Raw genomic sequence first — 20188 nt, 5'->3', positions numbered from 1 at the left:
TTTACAACCAAATGCACCTTTGGTGATACTAAACATATTGAAGAGAAAATCAAATCACAAGTAATCAAAGCTTGTCTCAGCAGCACTGAAAACTGCACTTTGAGAAAGACAGAAAACTGGCAAAGCTGTTGGATTTAGCATGACCACTGTCGCATAAAGACTCCTGAGCTACTGAAGTTGAGGCTGCCATGTTCATCTCCTGTGAAAACTGTTCATGGCCTACATGTTGGAAAAACACCTACAGAGCAACACCACCATTTCAAAAAACTGCGTTCCAAAAAATCCAAAGATTGTTTTCACGATACCAGTGCTTATCCACACCAAACAGAGCACCCTGATGGTGGTAAACAGTGTAAAGCCTGTGGAGGGTTCAATCACTTTGTCCTTTCTTTTTCTCATCACCAAAATTAACTACAAAGATCAGTACCAACACAAGGGTGATACCGACAGCCCTCTGAAATGCTGTCTGAAGGGTGAAGATTTTTGTCAAAAAATTTCTTACATGTAAAATTTATAAAAATATGTTCCAAAATATTTAACTTGAATATTACACTATTTACAAATGAATTCAGCTTGTCTCTATACAGCATGTTCCACACAATACTGTTGTAGTAGTCTTAAAATGTATGAAATGTGTTCCTTATATCAGGTTTCAAGGTTGAAGACAAAACATTTCAGATTGGAAACTACCAAATTAGAAATAAAGTTTTCTGCCTTTACCTTGCTCTATGCTAAAGGTTTCATTCTGAGTTGCTTCATTACAGAGGGAGTGGCAGTAGTCTCACCTCCAGGTGACCTACATTCCTCACAACAGCACAGGTCTTCTGTGATTAGCAAGTTAGTCTCATTGCCACTTTGGTAGCAGGGAAGGAATCCTCTCTTTATCTGAAAAAGTCCTGTCACCCTATTCTAGTGCAGCTAATTATTGGCTCCACGCCACAACCTGAGGTAATGGGATGCAAGTTCCTAAGTCTTAAAAAGTGATCAGATTCCAAAACGCCATACTAGAGAATATTTCACCTCCTTAGCTGGGTGCAGCCAATCTTCCCCGCCACTAAGATATTGCCCCACTGACAAGGGTGCATCAGTGAGTAGGGACTCCTGATATAGCTCCCTCCTGTACTTTATCAGCATCTTCCCCACTGCATCCCCTCCAACAACTCCCACCCAGAGGGGAATAAGTGTGCCCTATAAAGCTCCTGCTGTTGACCACTGTGAAGGGGAGACAGATCACTAGGATCCTTCAGGCTGGCTGGTGAGTCCCGCTGAATTTATTTAGAAAAACTGCTCTACAATTCTATGATTGGCAACACCAAACATAAATGGAGATGATCCCAGTTGTAGACAAAATAACAACGGCACATCATTTGTTTACACATAGGCAAGGTGGTCTGGATAGATGTTATATAACAAAACAAATTACTATTCACTATTATTGTTATTGATTCATGAATATTCTGTTTTAAAAATGGGCAGCAATGATTCTGTCACACAAGGTAACAATGCCATCACACTTTCCCAATGATCAAACTTGGAGTTCAGGATGGTTGATCATTTTTGACATTGTATATTGACTGTTTCATTTCCCTTCAATTGAACACTCAAAGCTTCATTCTTAACCATTTCATCCAATTTAAAAAGTTTAAAAGAGATTTACAGAATATCATAGAACCAGGAAATTAAAATCATCCAGCCTGTGTTCTATTTTTGTCACAAACAAGAGATGTTCCTCCTTTGAAGACCAGCTACCTGCTGACTCATCATTGCTGTCGAATAAGCTCAATTTCTGATCTGAAATACTCTGACCTCATCACAAACTGTTACAATTATGAGAGTTAACCATGATATGTTTGATTCACAGCTACCACTTCTTTCTCTGCCAATGTCTAACAGCTACTATTAGAGGGAAACGGAAATAGAATTTGACTCCCAGCTCATATGGACAACAAAGATGTCACACACTGCTTGTTGCTGGAGAGAAAGTTTTCTTGGTGTCTGAATCTGCATTCCTCCCTCAATTAAGTTAAATGGATGATCCGATTATTAACTCATTTGCCATTTGTGGCTTATTGTGTGTACAAGGTGATATTCAAGAGTAATCTAATGGTTGTACAGTGAGGCTGTCCAAAAGATGAGATAAAGCTCTGTATTTTGGTTCTATCTCTTTGTTCTTTGTGCAGCAAAGAATGCCTGTAGCAATTTAAAATTTGCAGTGATAGCTGAGTAATCAACAGTTGGCATAGATTTAGAATGAGAACATTCTGCCAGTCATTGTCACCCCAAGTGAATATTCAGGCTGGAAACAGCTCAGAGTCAAGCCTCCACACTGACGCTTAGTCCTGGAAGACTGAATTATGAGAAAGTGTCTTGAAACAAGATGACTCAGAAAGTGATATCATTGAGTTACATAGCATTTCAAACTAGTTATAAAGATAAAAATGAAAACTTGAATGATTCAGCCTTAAAAGGAAGCAACAGTAATGCAGGAACCTCATACAAATTAGATTGCTTACGGTGTGGAAACAGGCCCTTCGGCCCAACAAGTCCACACCGACCCACCAACACCTAACACCAAGGGCAATTTAGCATGGCCAATTCACCAGACCTGCACATCTTTGGAATGGTAGGAAACCGGAGCAAACCCGCACAGACACGAGAAGAATGTACAAACTCCACACAGTCAGCCGCCTGAGGTAGGGAATTGAACCCAGGTCTCTGACGCTGTGAGGCAGCAGTGCTAACTACTGTGTCACCGTGCCGCCCAAATGTGAATGATATTAAAGAGGATGAGGAAAACATACTGCCTGGAAATCATGATTGTGTCAATTCAACTTGTGAAAAAGTAAACTTAAGACCAATTTATGAACATTATTTTCACAGAGGAGCAACGGTTGGCATGGAATTCTGAGAAAAGTAATGGAGGCAGAAAAGAATAAAAACAAGTTGCAGTCTGAAGAAGATGAACTTGTACATTTTTATGGATGGATAAGTTAAGTTCAACTTAATGACCTTCCTTATTCCAAGCCATCTTGTCAGTAAATCAGCATAGGTATTTTCACAGTTTTCTCAAACAAACAGAGCAATTTCACATCTGGCTGCAGACATCTAAAGAATTCAAGCAAGCAGTCACGTGACAGGGATAAAAGAGAAAATGGGCAAATTAGAGAGCACAAAAAGTTTTTGTGCTAAGACAAAGGTAAATTATGTGAAGCACAGATATGAATGCATTTAAAGGGAGTCTTCTAACGTGTATGAGAGAAAGAGAGGAGTATGGGACTGTAGGGTACGATGGGCCCCAACGTACAAAAAGATACAGTGAGGAGTATAAACATTGGTTTAGATCAAAGGTCAGGTCAAATAAATGTTTCTGAGCTGTAGATTCCAAGCCCAGGTAAATATTATATGCATTTTAAAATTTAAATCAGCATTTTCTGCCTATTTCAGTTTTCAGCCGTTAATCTACAGAAATGCCTTCAGCTCATGGGGTGGAATCTTCCCAGCCCCTGAGCGATATGGGCATTGCTGGCAAGGTTGGAAAAATCTGGTGAGATCAGTAGGACTGAGGTTCTTGATGGAGAAAATAAAGTCTGAATCTCTGACCAAGTTTTGAACTGCGAGATGAGAATCTCAGTAGTGAGCAATGAAAGGTCTATTTGAATCAACTTGCATGCATTAAAAGGCCACTAATACCTAGGTAAAAGCAATGACTGCAGATGCTGGAAACCAGATTCTGGATTAGTGGTGCTGGAAGAGCACAGCAGTTCAGACAGCATCCAAGGACCTTCGAAATCGACATTTCAGGTAAAAGCCCTTCCTGATGAAGGGCTTTTGCCCGAAATGTCGATTTCGAAGCTCCTTGGATGCTGTCTGAACTGCTGTGCTCTTCCAGCACCACTAATCCAGCCACTAATACCTAGTCTAGCCTCGTTGACACGCAGTTTCCAACCCACTGGATAGAAACTGGTTGGTGGCAATATCCAGCAGAAAAGTTAAGTGGGTACCTGGCAATTCCAGTTGGACATTTACTCTTCCAATTCTCTGTTCTGGACAACAGTCCCCAGCATCTCAGGACACATCCCAAAGGCAGTGACTACCCACAATCCTGGTCCACGAAGATGGATATCTGACATTTACCGCCTCTTTGCACCCGCCTGGCACATGGGGTGGCACCGTGGCTCAGTGGTTCGCACTGCTGCCTCAGAGTACCAGGGACCCTGGTTCAATTCCAGCCTCAGGTGACTGTCTGTATTGAGTTTGTGCATTCTCCCTGTGTCTGTGTGGGTTTTCTTTCCACAATCCAAAGATTGGTCATGCTAAATTGTCTATAGTGTTCAGGGATGTGTAGGTTAGGTACATTAGTCAGAGTAATAGAGCAGGGGAATGGGCTTGGGTGGAATGCTCTTTGAAAGGTCAGTGTGGACTTGTTGGGTTGAAGGAATTCTATGATTCTATCTCCCTGCACATAAAATGCACTGTCACCTTTCATTGTAATGCTGCTGCCAGGACACTTAGGACAGAACTAGACAAGCAGGACACGCAAGTGATAAGGACAGATAAGTGCAAATCTCAGGGCTCCTCAACAGCTTTCTTAGTGTTCAATCACTTTGTGAGTGTGTGTGTAATCATACCATCCATTGTGCTGCACTGTCACCCCATTGAGGTCAGGGAGGTTGTAACCAGTGGTTTTATTTCCATGTTCTCCAGTGCACTTTTGTTCACTTGCCCCACTTATAGCTATTTCTAACCATCCTGTTCAAATGTGGAACAGGTGGGACTTGAATCCAGGCCTCCTAAGCCAGATGAAGGGATGCCACAACACTACCGCAAGAGAAATCCCCCCCTCCCCCTCCCCCAACTACACTATAGAGTTGGCACTCAGGGGAGATGAAATCATAAATGGAAAAGTTGAAGCTCAGTTCTGCTAGGCTTGATACCATCAGAGAGCCCAAGGAAGAAAGGGACATGGAGTTTCAAGAGGACCCCTTGATTACCAGGCCAAGTCTGTGTCTTACTGTGCCAAGCATAACAGCTATTATCTTGCATTCCCAAGTGAATCATAAATGTTCATTGGAAATGGAAAATGACTGTGACACATCCAGAGTGGGTAGTGCTGTCTGAACACATGGAGTCTACTTGTGAGTGTGAAACCTTTCCATAGGGTAATTGCATTAATAGCACGAATGCTTTCATACTACAGGTCAAAGTCATCCATAATCACAGCAACTAACTAAGAAATGCATGCAGCATCCAACTGTGTGTGTGGGACACAAATCCTGGTCATATGCACTCTTGACCATGTCGTTGGTTATTGCAATTTGAAGATAATCATCACTGTGAAGCAGGAATAATCAGAGGTGACCTTAAACATGGTACCTGTAGGCCACAATTCACAATAACAATCAGAGATCTCAAAGGCTACGCAAGGGCATGGAGTTGAGTCTCTCTCACCTTGAACTGTATGTATTCACCTATGTGCTCTTGTGTGTAATGCTGTCTTTCTTGGGTGATTTTGGGGCTGGGCACTAATGTGTCACATAGTTCAATTACAATTCTGTATTTGTATGATATGTATCCACTAAATTAGCATCCTTATATTCTTGTAGAGACACTCCGTAGCCCTCCTTGTAGGAATCCATGTCTCACTGTATGGTGGAATATTCTAAAACATCATTTCAGATGTGAATGCCGACTGCTCACATTATGAAGGAACTGTTCCTTTTGTTATATTCCACTGCTTCATTCCAAGCAGGACCAAATGGATCCAGTCACAGCAGGGGCTATTATCACTGTTGCTGTGACTGGATGCAATTTGTCCAGATCATACAACTTTATCTTATTACCCTGTGATAAGGTCACAGTAGTGTAGATAATAAGCTGACTTCCCATAGACTCAGGGCAATATAGACTGCACACATCACTTTGATAGTGCCTTATCTAGTACAGTAGACTTCAACTTAAAAGAAATAGGTTTCATTCCAGCAAGTCATTAGTGATAACTGTTACAAGGTATGCTGGGATATATCCTTGAGAACTCTCTGTTCCTGCTTCATTGTTACTGGGAGACAGCCTTGGCTTAAGGGTCCATTATGCCACCCCCAACTGAGGCCAAGCATTGATACAGCGCATTCCATTCCTCAATGAGGGCCATGGTGGAGCAGATGAGAGATCCGCTGAAGATGTGATTCCAGTGCTTTTATCAGTCTGAGGGTAGGCCTTGTAGTACACTCCAGGCAGAGTATGCCACATAATCCTAGCATGCTGTGCTATGCAAAGCTGCAACAGGCAATGGAGGGATGTGATGGATTCTGAAGAGCTGGGAGAACTGTAGCAATCTTCCAAGGATGAGAATAAGAACATAGGGAAGGAAGAACATCAATTCTGTATGGCAGAGTACCACAATATCGAGTGCAACAAACCAAACAGGACACCTGGTATTAGTAGATGTAAACTGGGTAAAGTGATTGTGAATTTATTGCTACTCAAAAGGCAAGAGCTCCTTCGAAAGTAAACACAGCTTTTGTTTGTTTATTTTTTTCTTCACTTTTGCTGTTGCTGGTGAGAAGAAAAAATGCACGTATTCAACCATTTGAGTGCTTTCCAGTATGTGATATTCTGACATTAAATGATGAGAGGTGCACAGACCACTGGGAAAAGGGTAATGCTCCCTCAGTTCTAAGATGGGAGAATTCTAATCTGTATAGCTTGGTTCTCAAGTAACAATAAATTTATGAATGTGCACTTGTTTTTGCAATGATGTGTCAGGCTCCATCTGTGCTCTTAAAAGCATAATTTTTGTTTCCTCTCCCACTATGTAGGGCAACTACTGGTTGGCAGTTGGTGGTCTGGTGCAAGACTGTGCTTAAACTTGGCACTGGTGCCAGGAACCTCAATGTCCCATCAATGGCAAATACTTCCACTTCTGACAAGAGGGAAGATTCCACAAGCAAGAGGAGTGGTGCCTACTCATGAGGCACGCTGTAGAGAATAAGGTGAAAAAAAACTCATGAGGAATCATGGAAAGCAGCCCTTGATGAAACTCACCAAATCTCTGGTAAAATTCAGCCCATGCTATTTTTGCACTGGAAAGATGCCAACTTCATTGTATTAGACTGAATTAATTTCTCGTATGAAAGAGCAAAATAACTGCAACTACAATGCAGCAGTATTTACCTCTGTCAGTTCTTTAGCCAAAATCTGTTCGCCAGCTGTTAAAATCAGTTTTATTTCTAACAGCTGCTCTGAATGTTGTAGCCTATGGCAACGATAATAGTTGTGTTCTAAAGGTGGTGTACACAACTGGGTCAGATGAATCTCAGCAGCCCTGCTACTTAACACAAACATGTTTAGTAACCCAGCTACTGAGAGTTCAGATTGAAGACAAATGTATGTGATTACAACATTTTTACATGGAAGAAATAGTCAAGGTGGTGTCAATCATTTTCAGTATGGAAACTATTTTACATGTGGTGGAACCAATCACTACCAGCTAATGGTTGGGGTAGCATGCTGCCACCAATCCTTCTTTCCAGACTGGGTCCAAGTGCCTTTCTGTTTAACAGTGGTAAAGGATGGGATCAACCCAGAATTAAGGAAAGCCAACTTAAGTCTGAGATGAGGAGGAACCTCTTCTCTGAGTGTTGACAATCTTTGGAACTCCTTGTCGCAGAGAGCTTCAGTGTGGAAAGAGTCCTTATTTACATTTAAGGCTGAAATAGATAGATCTTTGATCAGTACAGGAATCAAGGGTTCTGAGGAAAGGGAAGGAAAATGGAGAGCATCTGCTGTGATCTTATGCAATGGCTGAGCAGGCTTGAAGGGCTGAGTGGCCCACTCCTGTTCCTATTTCTTATGGTCTTATGAACCATTATTGAGTCTTAACAAGAAGAGGCACAAGTCTTAAAATTAGCCTGATAGCATGTTACATTAGCTAGTTGCATATTACATTAGCTAGTTAAAAAGAACTAAGACTATCAGGTCACAATGAGTCATTGGTCACCATTAGCACCACAGTCCAAACTCCCCTTTTCCCATTCAGATTGTATAATATCAGGTTAAGCTCCAGTCAGTCTCGAACATTAATCCTTGCAGAAAGGTTACCTACTAACTGAAGTATTTGTGCTAATAGCAATAAAAACATTCTTATGAATGTTCAGATACAAAACATAATTTATAGAGTTAGAGACATCTAAATGGTGCCATTTCTAATGTATGACTTGGACTCACAGATGCTATGCAAATTAGTCAAACATGTTGCTCATATTAACATGAGGCTTTGGGTGAGAAGAGGCAACAGAGAAATCAGTGAATAGTGCAAAATATGCAAGCATTGGAAAAATGGCAGTTTAAAATTTAACATGAGTCTGTGAAAAATATAGTTTGTGGGAAGGAAAAGAATGGGTGGGTCATATGTTCTTTGAATGGTGTCAAAATAGCTAAGGATGAAGTCTGAAGAATCTTGGAACTCTCAGACTACTTGATACTCAACATAGCTAAAATCTCAAAACGGTTGTTTTAGAAAATGGTGATCAAAGTGTATAGTAGCTGGTTTCAGACCATGCCTTGAATATTGTCACTAGTGATGGTCAATAAGACACAAAAAAGACACTTTTAATCATATTCAGAAGATTCCTGTCAAAGCTGAGTTATGAAGGAAGACTGAAGAAACTTCCAGAAAGAGCCTTCCAGCATCAAAAAGCAATGTCTGCATGGTACATTTACAAAAGTTTGTCTCATTGTAAAGGGTGTGAAAAAGACAAATCTTAAATATTGGATCGGATTGTGTATCTTTTTGTATGTGACAATAAATTACTCATAACTCATGAAAAATGTGAAAACAGGACTTGTCAAAGTAAATTCAGTACAGAGATCAACAAGTTCTTTCAACAACGTGTATTCAGTAAATGAATAGGCTTCCTTATGATAACTCTGGAATTGTTTAAAGGTGGTTGCAGATTCAAAGCATGTGCGAGTGAATGGGATTTAATTAGGGTTAAGATTTGGCTGTGTAATGTTTGCAGATTGCAGACGGGAACACTTCGTGAAAATTAGCATTCTGAAAAAAAGGATTACCTTTGTTGGCCAGTCAGGGGAATACTCATGGCCGCTCATAGGCTGAACATTATGTTTAAAATCAGTTTGTTTCATAATTTACACAGGAGGCAGGTGCTGACAGGTCATGGTATTTTGAGTGAGGATTTACACATCAATGACTAGTTTTCAAAAAAAAAAGTTCTTGCCAAGTCCTCAGGCTCAAATGATTGAACAGCAAGTTAAAAATATTCTGCGAACAAATTGATTTGAGTTTCCCAAATTTTGTTAAATAGATTATCAAGGCTCCAGGGACACATATAATCCACAAGCCATACCTGTGTATCCTATGACTGTTTCATAAATTGTAAACAAATGTAAAGTTTTATAGGCATTTGTGAATTGTGCCATGGCTTTGCACATATTAGAAAACATTTAGTGTTATTGTTGTATTATTGCATGGATTTCAGAAAGACATTGTATCTTGAAGACAGGGGGCTTTTACATCACTTGCACAACCCCAATCTTGCCTTTATCATTTCTTGTCTCTCCTTAAACCGCTTCAACAATTTAGGTCATCCCTCTGTATTGTGCTAATATCCTCAGTAACTAAGAGCCACTCATCCAACTTTTCCTGTTTCTATATGCACCCTCAGTTCATTAGTTTGGTTTTGAATATTATATGCATTGGATAATTAAAATAATCAGTTTTAACATTTTACTCTTTGTGACATCCAGTCTTTTCTGTTCATTTATCCTTAGATTTGTACTTGTTTTCCTGTTATGATTTGTTTATCATTTTCTGTATTAATATCTTTCTCTCTTGCCTTCTCTGTACACTTTGATTTACCAAGTTTTCCCAAATTTGACCCCTTGCCCTCACTAGTGGCTCATAAGCATACCAGCCCCAGCACAGTGCAGATGAAAGCTGCCTCAACAATACAGCCCCACTTTCCCCTGTATTGGTGCCTGTGCCCAACAAACCTGAACCCATTTGTCCCACAGTAGTATTGGAGCCTCACATCCAATCCATGGTGATCAAAACAAACCCAGGGAACATCACAACTGTTGAACGATTGCAAAGACTGAGGTGCCTGCCCTCCAAGTCCCCTTATCTGCCTCACTTACAGTCACACACTCCTGTATCTGAACACTGACCATATCGGAAGACCCTATCTGAAAAGGTGTGATTGCCTCCTGGTACAAAAAAAAATTCAGATAAATTTCCCCCTCCCTGATATATCACAACATCTCTTATTCAGCCTTCAGCTCAAATTGAGCCAAAGCTATTCAAACTTCAAACACACTCACTGGAACTGAAATTGTCCTGGACCAAACTGGCATCCAGGAACTCCCATACGCTACAGCTGTGACACATCCTACTATCCATCCACTTGGTCTGTTATTATTAACATGTTCCAATTCCCAACTTAATTATTTTATTCAAATTAGATACTTATTTACATTTTCAAATATTTTATTAATCTTACCATCAGTTGCTGTCCTGTTTTGAACCAGAAAAATAGATTAAACCATAGTCACTAAGCAGATATTCACTAAATAATTAGCTTCCTCTCCTGGCTGAAAAATTATAAAAGGCAAAAAGCAAAGAGCATGTTTTACCCTCCGCTCAAATCCCTTAATCACCCACCTCCAGCATGCTATTGTAAGTCACACTTAAGCAGTAAATCACATTAAGTTGAATAGATTTATATGTTCCTTACACTAAAGGCCTATCTTACCGAGTAAGACTCTGTTTCAGCTGTTAACTTACTTCATTAACCCTAATTGTTCTTCCACTGGAGATACTTGTTAAAACCCTGCTTTAAAGCTTGAAACTCAGAATTTAAACAGTAGTAATCATTTAAATGCTACAACAACAAAAAACAGGAGATTTGTACAAAAAGTTTACAGCTCATTACTGTTTTTTCCTAAGAAAGTGGGGTGAAGAATCTGTACCTAGGTACCTTTGTACCTAAGATGGCATCTCAAGTGGTGTCTTGTAAACTTTTCACTGTACTCATCTAAGTACATGTGGCCCAGAGAGCACCTCTGGGCCACCCGGACGAACCAACCCAACCAACCTGTGGCACAGCATTTCAATTCCCCCTCCCACTCCACCGAGGATATGCAGGTCATTGGACTCATCCACCGCCAAACCACAACAACCCGACGGTCGGAGGAGGAGCGTCTTATCTTCCGACTGGGAACCCTCCAACCGCAGGGGATGAACTTGGACTTCACCAGTTTCTTCATCCCCCCTCCCCCCACCCTGTCTCAGCCGGATCCTTCCAGCCCGGCACCGCCTTCCTGACCTGCAGTCTTCTTCTTGACCTCTCCGCCTCCACCCTACTCCGACCTATCACCCTCACCTTGACCTCTTTCCACCTATCACATTTCCAACTCCCCTCCTCCAAGTCCCTCCTCCCTACCTTTTATCTTCTCCTGCTGAACACTCTCTGCTCATTCCTGAAGAAGGGCCTGTGCCCGAAACGTCGAATCTCCTGTTCCCTGGATGCTGCCTGACCTGCTGTGCTGTTCCAGCAATAAAGTTTCAACATGTGACAATAAACCTAATTCAATTCACCAATTGCCAGCATTCAGTCCTAGGAGTGAGTTCTGGTCCAGTGAGTATGATGTAACAAACAGAAGATGGTGCCACTTGCCCCTATGGAGGACAGAAGATCATTAACCTTCTTTCCACAGTGCTGATCCTGCCTTTTCATCCCAGACACATCACTGACTGTCCAGACTGGCCTGTTTCATGGTGTGGCATCCTGTAGTGGTTAACAAGACAAGGGACCGCCCTTATTTCCATCACCCAATCTGCCAACAACTCCAAGTCCCTATCCATAAAGCTAGGAGAGAAGAAATACTTACCATAGAAGGAATGCAGTGAACGTTCATTTGGCTGAAATCAGGGATAAGAGAACTATCCCATGAAGAAAGATTGGTTCGACTGAGCCTGTATTCTCTGCAGTTTAGAAACACGAGAGGGGAACTGATTGAAATGTATAAAATTCTAACTGGACTGGATAGACTGGAGGAATAGAGATTGTTTTCCCCTTGCTGGTGGTCTAGAAGCAGGGAGGGCAGTCTCAGGATACGGGTAGACATTTAGTACTAAGCCGAAGATAGAAATCTTCACTCAAAGGGTAGTGAACCTCCAGAATTCTCTACCTGTGGAGGCCAAGTCACTGAGATTGATAATGCTAAGGGACAGCATACAGATGAGAAATAGAAAGGGTGACTCCAGAAAGAACAGACTAAAAGTCTGAAGATAAGTTATTCCCTTCTCCACTTTCTCAAGCCTACAAACCTGACTCTACATGGAAATGTTGGTCCATGTACATATTTCCCTCCTTTGGTTGCTCACTGATGTTCTATTACTATGCTTTGGGCATTTCTTTGTGTTAAAAGTACTGGATAAATGCAAGCATTAATGCAACTTTCCAGAAATTATATTTGAGGATACATAGGAGGCTATTGTGAGTTGCGAAGGTGGTACTTCAACACGTTTATCAGATTTATACTTCGCACATGGCAAACCTCTCAACACTAAGGAAATATTGAAGTGAGATTTGTGATTACTAAACCTCCTTAATGAACTACACCTGTGACTTTTTATTTTAAAGCGTGGCATATATTGGATTTTTAATCCAAAATGGTTGTCACTTTTTTTATGAGTGGCACTTAATGGATTTTGTCTGCTTGTAAAATGCACCACTTTTTTTTCATCTGCCTTCATTGCTATATGTTTCAGACTGGAAATTAAGTAATAAATCTGAGCAGCAGGCAACCCCATACAGTCAAATTAACCTCGAGTCAAAGTAACCTTCTGGGAAAGCATCAATCAATAAGCAGATGAGTGGTCTGGCCTTTGTTCAGTTTCCTTAGCAACACACCTCTCACTGAGGGTCTGATTGCTTTTATGTTCCTTTAGTAGCAGTGGGTCACTCTACTGCATTGGATTCTCTTCCTAGTCAGGAGCACGTACATTGTAAACTAGGTCATTTTCCACTGAGAAAAGAATCTGCTTTGATGCTGATGTTCCAGCAGCAACAAGCCATACATAACTTGATATTAGATTCCTGAATTTACTCCTGCAAAATGAAATTTTGTGCTAGGCCACAGAGAAGTTGACTTGCTCCATTTTCAGAAATATTTGTGGCTAGTAAGATTTTCTTGAACATTAAATGACCACAGACCTTCAGTGTGTAAACTGACCAATAGGTTTAGATCTCTATTGTGCCCATTATGCAAGATTCAAAGATACCAGACATAAATAAGAGACAGTTGATTGTTATGACCATTGTTTGAAGGGGCATTATCACAAGCCAGTGTAAAGGATAAGTTCAGTGGGTGGACCAGTAAGAGGCAGGCATTGATGTAGTGTATTCTTGCCAGATTATTAATCCAGACACCTGGGAGTCTGGGGACTTGGGTTAGAATTAAAAGTCAAATGATTACCATGAAATCATTGCGGATTGTCATAAAAACCTATCTAGTTCACTAATTTACTTTAAGGAAGGAAAACTATTGTGGCCCACACATGATTCCAGACCCACAGTAATGTGATTGCTTCTTAGTTGCCCCCTGAAATGGCCTAGTAAGCCATCCTGCAGCATCAAATTCCTTAACAGTCTCATAAAGGAGTGAAACTAGATGGACCGGTTACTATTAATGTGAGCAACAGAAATGACAATGGCAAATTCAGATGGATCCATTGTGCAAAGTCCTTCCATATCAACACTTGACACCTCATGTCATTTGTCTCACAGACTAGTCAACCAGCAGCCTGACATAGTCATACTCAGGGCATCCTACCTTCCCACTTTCACACATTGTCACAGATACTGCAACCACAAGGACATATCATTTATGGCTAACTAAGGAACTTAAGGACTATTTCAAATTGAAAAAAAACGTGGAATTCTGCAAAGATGATTGCTAGATCAGAAGTTTGGTGAAAATTTTAAAATTAGCCAAAAATGACTAAAAGATATGACAAAAAAATTAAAGGATAAGAGAAAGCTACCAAGAAATTTAAAAACAGATATTAAGCATTTCTGTGAGTTTTAGAAAAGGAAAAGATTAACCATATTAAGTATTAGCCCTGCAGGGAGTGAACCTGGAGAATTAATGATGTGAAAGATGGGATCAGAGGTCTTACTAAACAGGCATTTTGGGTTTGTATTCACTGTCGAAGACACAAGTAACTTCCCAAAAATAGTTTTAAATTAAGATGTGGCTCCTGAGAGCCAGTCCCCTGCCCCAGCTTCCCCTAGACTCCTCCCTCGACAAACTCCAATCCACACGACAAACCCTCCCTTCCAAGCAATGTTTTATCTTTCCCAAAGATGATCCTCCATCCTTGGAGTCGAGCAGCCATAACTTTGTTTGTGGCACTGCCAGGTTCTGGAATTATTGCTTTTGATTGACTGGCAGTTCTTGGTGGCTGCTCTTCCTAGTCCAGCGTCCTAATTCTCGTTGAAACTTCACTGGTGGCCAAACGCCTGCCTGATCATCAAAAGATCCACTGAACTCTCGCTTCTTCACAGGTCACAGACTTCCCTCCTCCAATCTTTCCTGGTTTCAGGTTTACCAAAAACAGGAAAATACCATCCGATTTTTAAAAATATAAAACACAGTTCAAAACAATTAAAATAGGAAAATCTATATGATGCTGACAAATATGCAGCCGAAATATTTTTCTTGCAAGAGGCGAAACCCTGGATCAGGTGGAGGAGCTGAACAAAATCAAATCTGGGACAAGTCAGAATCAATACTTGGGAAGATTTGTGAAGCTCTGAACCAACAGGTTGGTAGTTTTTAGCACTACGTGGTTTTGACCAGAAAAACAAATCTATTTATAACAAACTGTCTTTACACCAAGTTGAATTTACAGGTATTTCTGGAATAACAAGTAGGTTTGCTCTAGAATCATCGAGTCATACAACACCCTTCAGTCCAACCAGTCCATGCTGACCCTAATCCAAACTAAATTAGTCCCACCTGCCTGCGCTTGATCCATATCCCTCCAAACATTTTTATTCATGTAATTATCCAAATGTCCTTTAAAGGTTCATTCCACACACAAATCATTCTCTGTGTAAAAACGTTGCTTTTAAAATCCTTCTCTTCTCACCTTAAAAATATGCCCCTAGTCTTGAAACCCCTCACCCTACAGAAAAGGCACCTGCCATTCACCTTATCTATACCCCCCATGATTTTAGAAATCCCTGGGACATCATGTTGAGGTTGTACAGGTTGTTGGTGAGGCCTCTTCTGCTGTCTAGTCTAAAGGACAAGTTTACTTTTTGAGAACTTACATTGAAGATTTGGAAAATGTATAGAACTTAAAATAAGAAACTTCTTTAAGGAAACCCAACAATCGATACAAAAGTAAAAACATTAAAACAATAATAAGAGCAAGTGAAAACCCACTTCAGGTCTCTGAAATGGGCATCTTATTGTAAACAGAACTGTTTGAACCACAGGCAAAGAGGTAAGGGTTTGTGTGAAACATAGCAGAATCAATTAGAGGAGGACATAAACAACTAAATAGTTCTGTAATTATGTGGTTATGAATCAAAAATGTTGGAAAATTGTAGAGACATAAACAAGATCTGAATCATTTCCCATCTTGGGGCTTGAAATAGTCCAAAGAATCAATCAGTTCAAGAGGAAATAGGGATGAATACAACCACAGGCCTTGCCAGTAACACCAAAATCCCATGCAAGGCTAAAACAAAATACAGTCAAGAAAATTTATTTTTCCGGGAGCTCACTTTGTCATGAAGCTGTTGGAGATTCCTATAAGAAACTATAGCATCATGGTTTCCATGTTTTTCAACATGGATGTTCTGAATAATTGCCTGCAACCTCAACATCATGATAAGACAGACTGTTACGAAATACATTTTGACTGCCCTGGGTCCTTAGTGGATTTTTTCTTTCTTTTTAACATACAACTCGTCAAATTCTAGCAGTTCTTTTATTTATTTCTTTCCCTCGAGTTTTGGTGATCTATAGCTTTCCTCTATCTTCCCAGCCCTGCAACTATTTTCTTTAGCCCTTTTGTGAATCAGGAATGCCTAATGTGCAATTTTCAATGGGGATTGCAGGTTGGATTTCTTCATACACATTAATTTAATCTGGTGATGCAGGGATTTGGATGTTCTTGGTTACCTAGTGGTTGTTGTATTGTAATTTGGATATGCTTTCAATGCAGTGATTTACCATATGAATCTGTCCTTAAAAGGTAAATGGATCCTTACATTGAGCAGCATGGAGTAATACTTCAGAGCACTTCTTGAATTGGATTAAGGACCATAACATATTAAACGTGTAAGTGAAATCTGTTGTCATATTTTTGAGTTCTAATTTAATTGGACTGTCTGTTGAAACTAAAATCCTGTTTCTTAAGGTATAAAACTGGACTGAACCTGTTTCCCCTGCATTGATTAATAGATATTCTGCTTTAATATTGAAAAGGATGTCTGTTTAGTTGTTGGAGCTGAAAATAGTTTGGGATTATGTTTGCTTTGGACTGGTTGAATTAAAGGGTCTGTTTCCATGGCGAATGACTCTATGACTGATGAATGGTTTTGTTATGTCAGATTTATATCAAGAATGCTTGGCTGGGTTTCAAAAAGTGATCTTATTGATTCAAGTACCAAATAAGGATTACAACTTCTATCCCTTGATATTTTGGTCAAGTAGTAATAATAACGAGTTTGAATTCATGCTTTTCTTAGATTGTAAGAAGTTTAATATTTCTCTAATGATTTTAAAGTAATTCCCATTATTATTCATAGCTACTAAGAATTGTACATACTATGTAATAGGTGAATGGCTGAGACTGTACTGTATACGTGAAGATATGGTGACATGGATGGCTTGGGGAATGCAGGCAACAAGAGATAGAACAGGGGATCTAAGATGGCACTGAGAAATTTGATGGGACATGGAATTACATAGAGGAGCATGGTGGAATCTGAGGGATTATAACGTGGATTGTGAGGTGATGTGGGGAATATGAGGTGGCATTGAGAAGCTGAGAGAGCAGAGGGCAGTATATAAAATGTGAGGGGTATAATGTGGCAGTGGAATTTAAGGAGGAATGGAGATGGCATGGGGAAATGTGAAGGCTGTGAGAAAACATGGGGACTATGAGGGGAGGTGGGTGACAGGGAACGCCAGGATGCATGGGGTGGCATGGAGGGTAGGTGAGGGACAAGGGGAGGTGAGGGATGAGGTTTATGAGACCTTCAAATAATATTGGAGGCCAAGCTGCTATGTTAGAGAACTGTAACATGCTTTTCTACACTGGCTACCACTGGACCCACACTCGCTGTGTGCTCCACTACAGCTTATAAAATGCACACTGATCCATGTGTGAAGAGATGAGAATCTCTCATAAAGTCATGAAGACTTGGGTCTTCATTTTAGAAGCTGCAACACTCAGCACATCAGGTTCAGCTCCAGGAAAACTTGCAGCAATATATAGTTTTCCAATGATAATGTGTGATTGTTGTGGTTCTGTTCGCCGAGCTGGGAATTTGTGTTGCAGACGTTTCGTCCCCTGTCTAGGTGACATCCTCAGTGTTTGGGAGCCTCCTGTGAAGCGCTTCTGTGATGTTTCCTCTGGCATTTATAGTGATTATAATGGGTGAATTGCCATCCCAGACATAGCTCAATCCTGCATCTTCCTGGAATACGATAAAGTAGAACTATGTTGGAGTCTGCCTTGTCTCCTACCCAATATTTATCCCTCAATCAATGCCACCAGAATTTTATTTCCTGGTCGTTCATCTTAATATTGTTTATACACAAGTTGGCTACTACATCACTCCCTACATTTTAAATATGGATACATTTCAGATGTAATTAATTCCCTGCAAAGTGCATTATGGTGTGCCAAGAGTGGGAAAGATATTATGTAAATGTAAATTGCTTCTCATCGTGAGCCTAGTACCTGTCTCATGTAAATTTTGTCAACCTGACTGGAATCAAGGAAGACATGAAGATAGTTTTGGTGGAGGAGGAAAGTGGTCAGTAACAGATCAGCCACCTGATCCATCAGTGATACATCCTGTCCAACTCTGTCCTCATCATACATATGAAACTAAATAGTCTGAGGAGATTCAAGGTACTATATGCAGTAACCTACTGGTCTAGGAGAGACCTAATGCACTAATTAATTTTCTCCTAGCTATGAAACCACAACTGATACATTACAAATATCAGCACCACAAACCAATAGACAATAGACAATAGGGGCAGGAGTAGGCCATTCTGCCCTTCGAGCCTGCACCACCATTCATTATGATCATGACTGATCATCCTCAATCAGTATCCTGTTCCTGACTTATCTCCATAACCCTTGATTCCACTATCCTTGAGAGTTCTATCCAACTCTTTCTTAAATGAATCCAGAGACTGGGCCTCCACTGCCTTCTGGGACAGAGCATTCCACACAACCACCACTCTCTGGGTGAAGAAGTTTCTCCTCATCTCTGTCCTAAATGGCCTACCCCTTATTTTCAAGCTGTGTTCTCTGATTCGGGACTCACCCATCAGCAGAAACATGTTTCCCGCCTCCAGAGTGCCCAATACTTTAATAATCTTATATGTCTCAATCAGATCCCCTCTCAGTCTTCTAAACTCAAGGGTATACAAGCCCAGTCACTCCAATCTTTCAACATAAGAGAGTCCCACCATTCCAGGAATTGACCTCGTGAACTTACACTGCACTCCCTCAATAACCAGAATGTCTTTCCTCAAATTTGGAGATCAGAACTGCACACAATATTCCAGATGCGGTCTCACCAGGGCTCTGTACAGCTGCAGAAGAACCTCTTTGCTTCCATACTCAATCCCTCTTGTTATGAAGGCCAGCATGCTATTAGCCTTCTTCACTACCTGCTGTACCTGCATGCTTACCTTCATTGACTGGTGTACAAGAACACCCAGATCTCTCTGTACTGCCCCTTTACATAAATTGATTCCATTGAGGTAGTAATCTGCCTTCCTGTTCTTGCCACCAAAGTGGATAACCAAACATTTATCCACATTAAACTGCATCTGCCATGCATCTGTCCACTCACCTAACCTGTCCAGGTCATCCTGTAATCTCGTAACATCCTCCTCACATTTCACCCTGCCACCCAGCTTTGTATCATCAGCAAATTTGCTAATGTTACTATTAATACTATCTTCTATATCATTACTATATATTGTAAAAAGCTGCGGTCCCAGCACTGATCCCTGCAGTACCCCACTGGTCACCACCTGCCATTCCGAAAGGGAGCCGTTTATCACTACTCCTTGTTTCCTGTCAGCCAACCAATTTTCAATCCAAGTTAGTACTTTGCCCCTAATACCATATGCCCTAATTTTGCTCACTAGCCTCCTATGTGAGACTTTATCAAAGGCTTTCTGAAGGTCCAGGTACACTACATCCACTGGATCTCCCTTGTCCAGAGTTACATCCTCAAAAAATTACGGAAGATTTTTCAAGCATGATTTCCCCTTCATAAATCCATGCTGACTCTGACCTATCCTGTTACTGCTATCCAGATGTGTCATAATTTCATCCTTTATAATTGACTCCAGCATCTTTCCCACCACTGGGGTCAGACTAACGAGTCTATAATTTCCTGCTTTCTCTCTCGCTCCTTTCTTAAAAAGTGGTACAACATTAGCCGCCCTCCAATCCGCAGGAACTGATCCTGAATCTATCAAACTCTGGAAAATAATCACTAACGCATCCACGATTTCTAGATTCACCTCCTTCAGTACTCTGGGATGTAGACCATCAGGCCCCGGGGACTTATCAGCCTTCAGACCTAACAGTCTCTCCAACACCAATTCCTGGCAAATATAAATTCCCTTCGGTTCAGGTCCTTCAGCCACTGTTAACTCTGGGAGATTGCTTGTGTCTTCCCCAGTGAACACAGATCTGAAGTACCAATTCAACTCTTCTGCCATTTCTTTGTTCCCCATAATATATTCCCCTGTTTCTGTCTTCAAGGGCCCAATTTTAGTCTTAACCAGTTTTTTCCCTTTCACATACATAAAAAGCTTTTACTATCCTCCTTTATATTTTTGGCCAGTTTACCTTCGTACCTCATTTTTTCTCTGCGTATTTCCTTCT

At 40.7% G+C, this 20188-nt stretch overlaps 1 protein-coding gene and 1 long non-coding RNA gene across 4 annotated transcripts in view; one reads left to right on the top strand and one right to left on the bottom strand.

The window, feature by feature from the left end:
* LOC122555779 overlaps positions 1–532 on the top strand; it is a 38940-nt gene extending 38408 nt beyond the window's left edge. Inside the window, exon 5 of the long non-coding RNA XR_006313362.1 lies at positions 84–532. This is a non-coding gene — a long non-coding RNA (uncharacterized LOC122555779). The remainder of the gene's footprint in view (positions 1–83) is intronic.
* The window catches only part of amer3 (APC membrane recruitment protein 3), a 141877-nt gene that overhangs the window by 20707 nt on the left and 100982 nt on the right, over positions 1–20188 (bottom strand). The gene's annotated exons all lie outside the window — the stretch shown is intronic.

The sequence above is a fragment of the Chiloscyllium plagiosum genome, chromosome 13, assembly GCF_004010195.1.
Source record: "Chiloscyllium plagiosum isolate BGI_BamShark_2017 chromosome 13, ASM401019v2, whole genome shotgun sequence".
NCBI lineage: Eukaryota > Metazoa > Chordata > Chondrichthyes > Orectolobiformes > Hemiscylliidae > Chiloscyllium > Chiloscyllium plagiosum.
The sequence above is the reverse complement of the archived record's forward strand: the minus strand, read 5'-3'. Positions and strand labels throughout refer to the sequence as shown.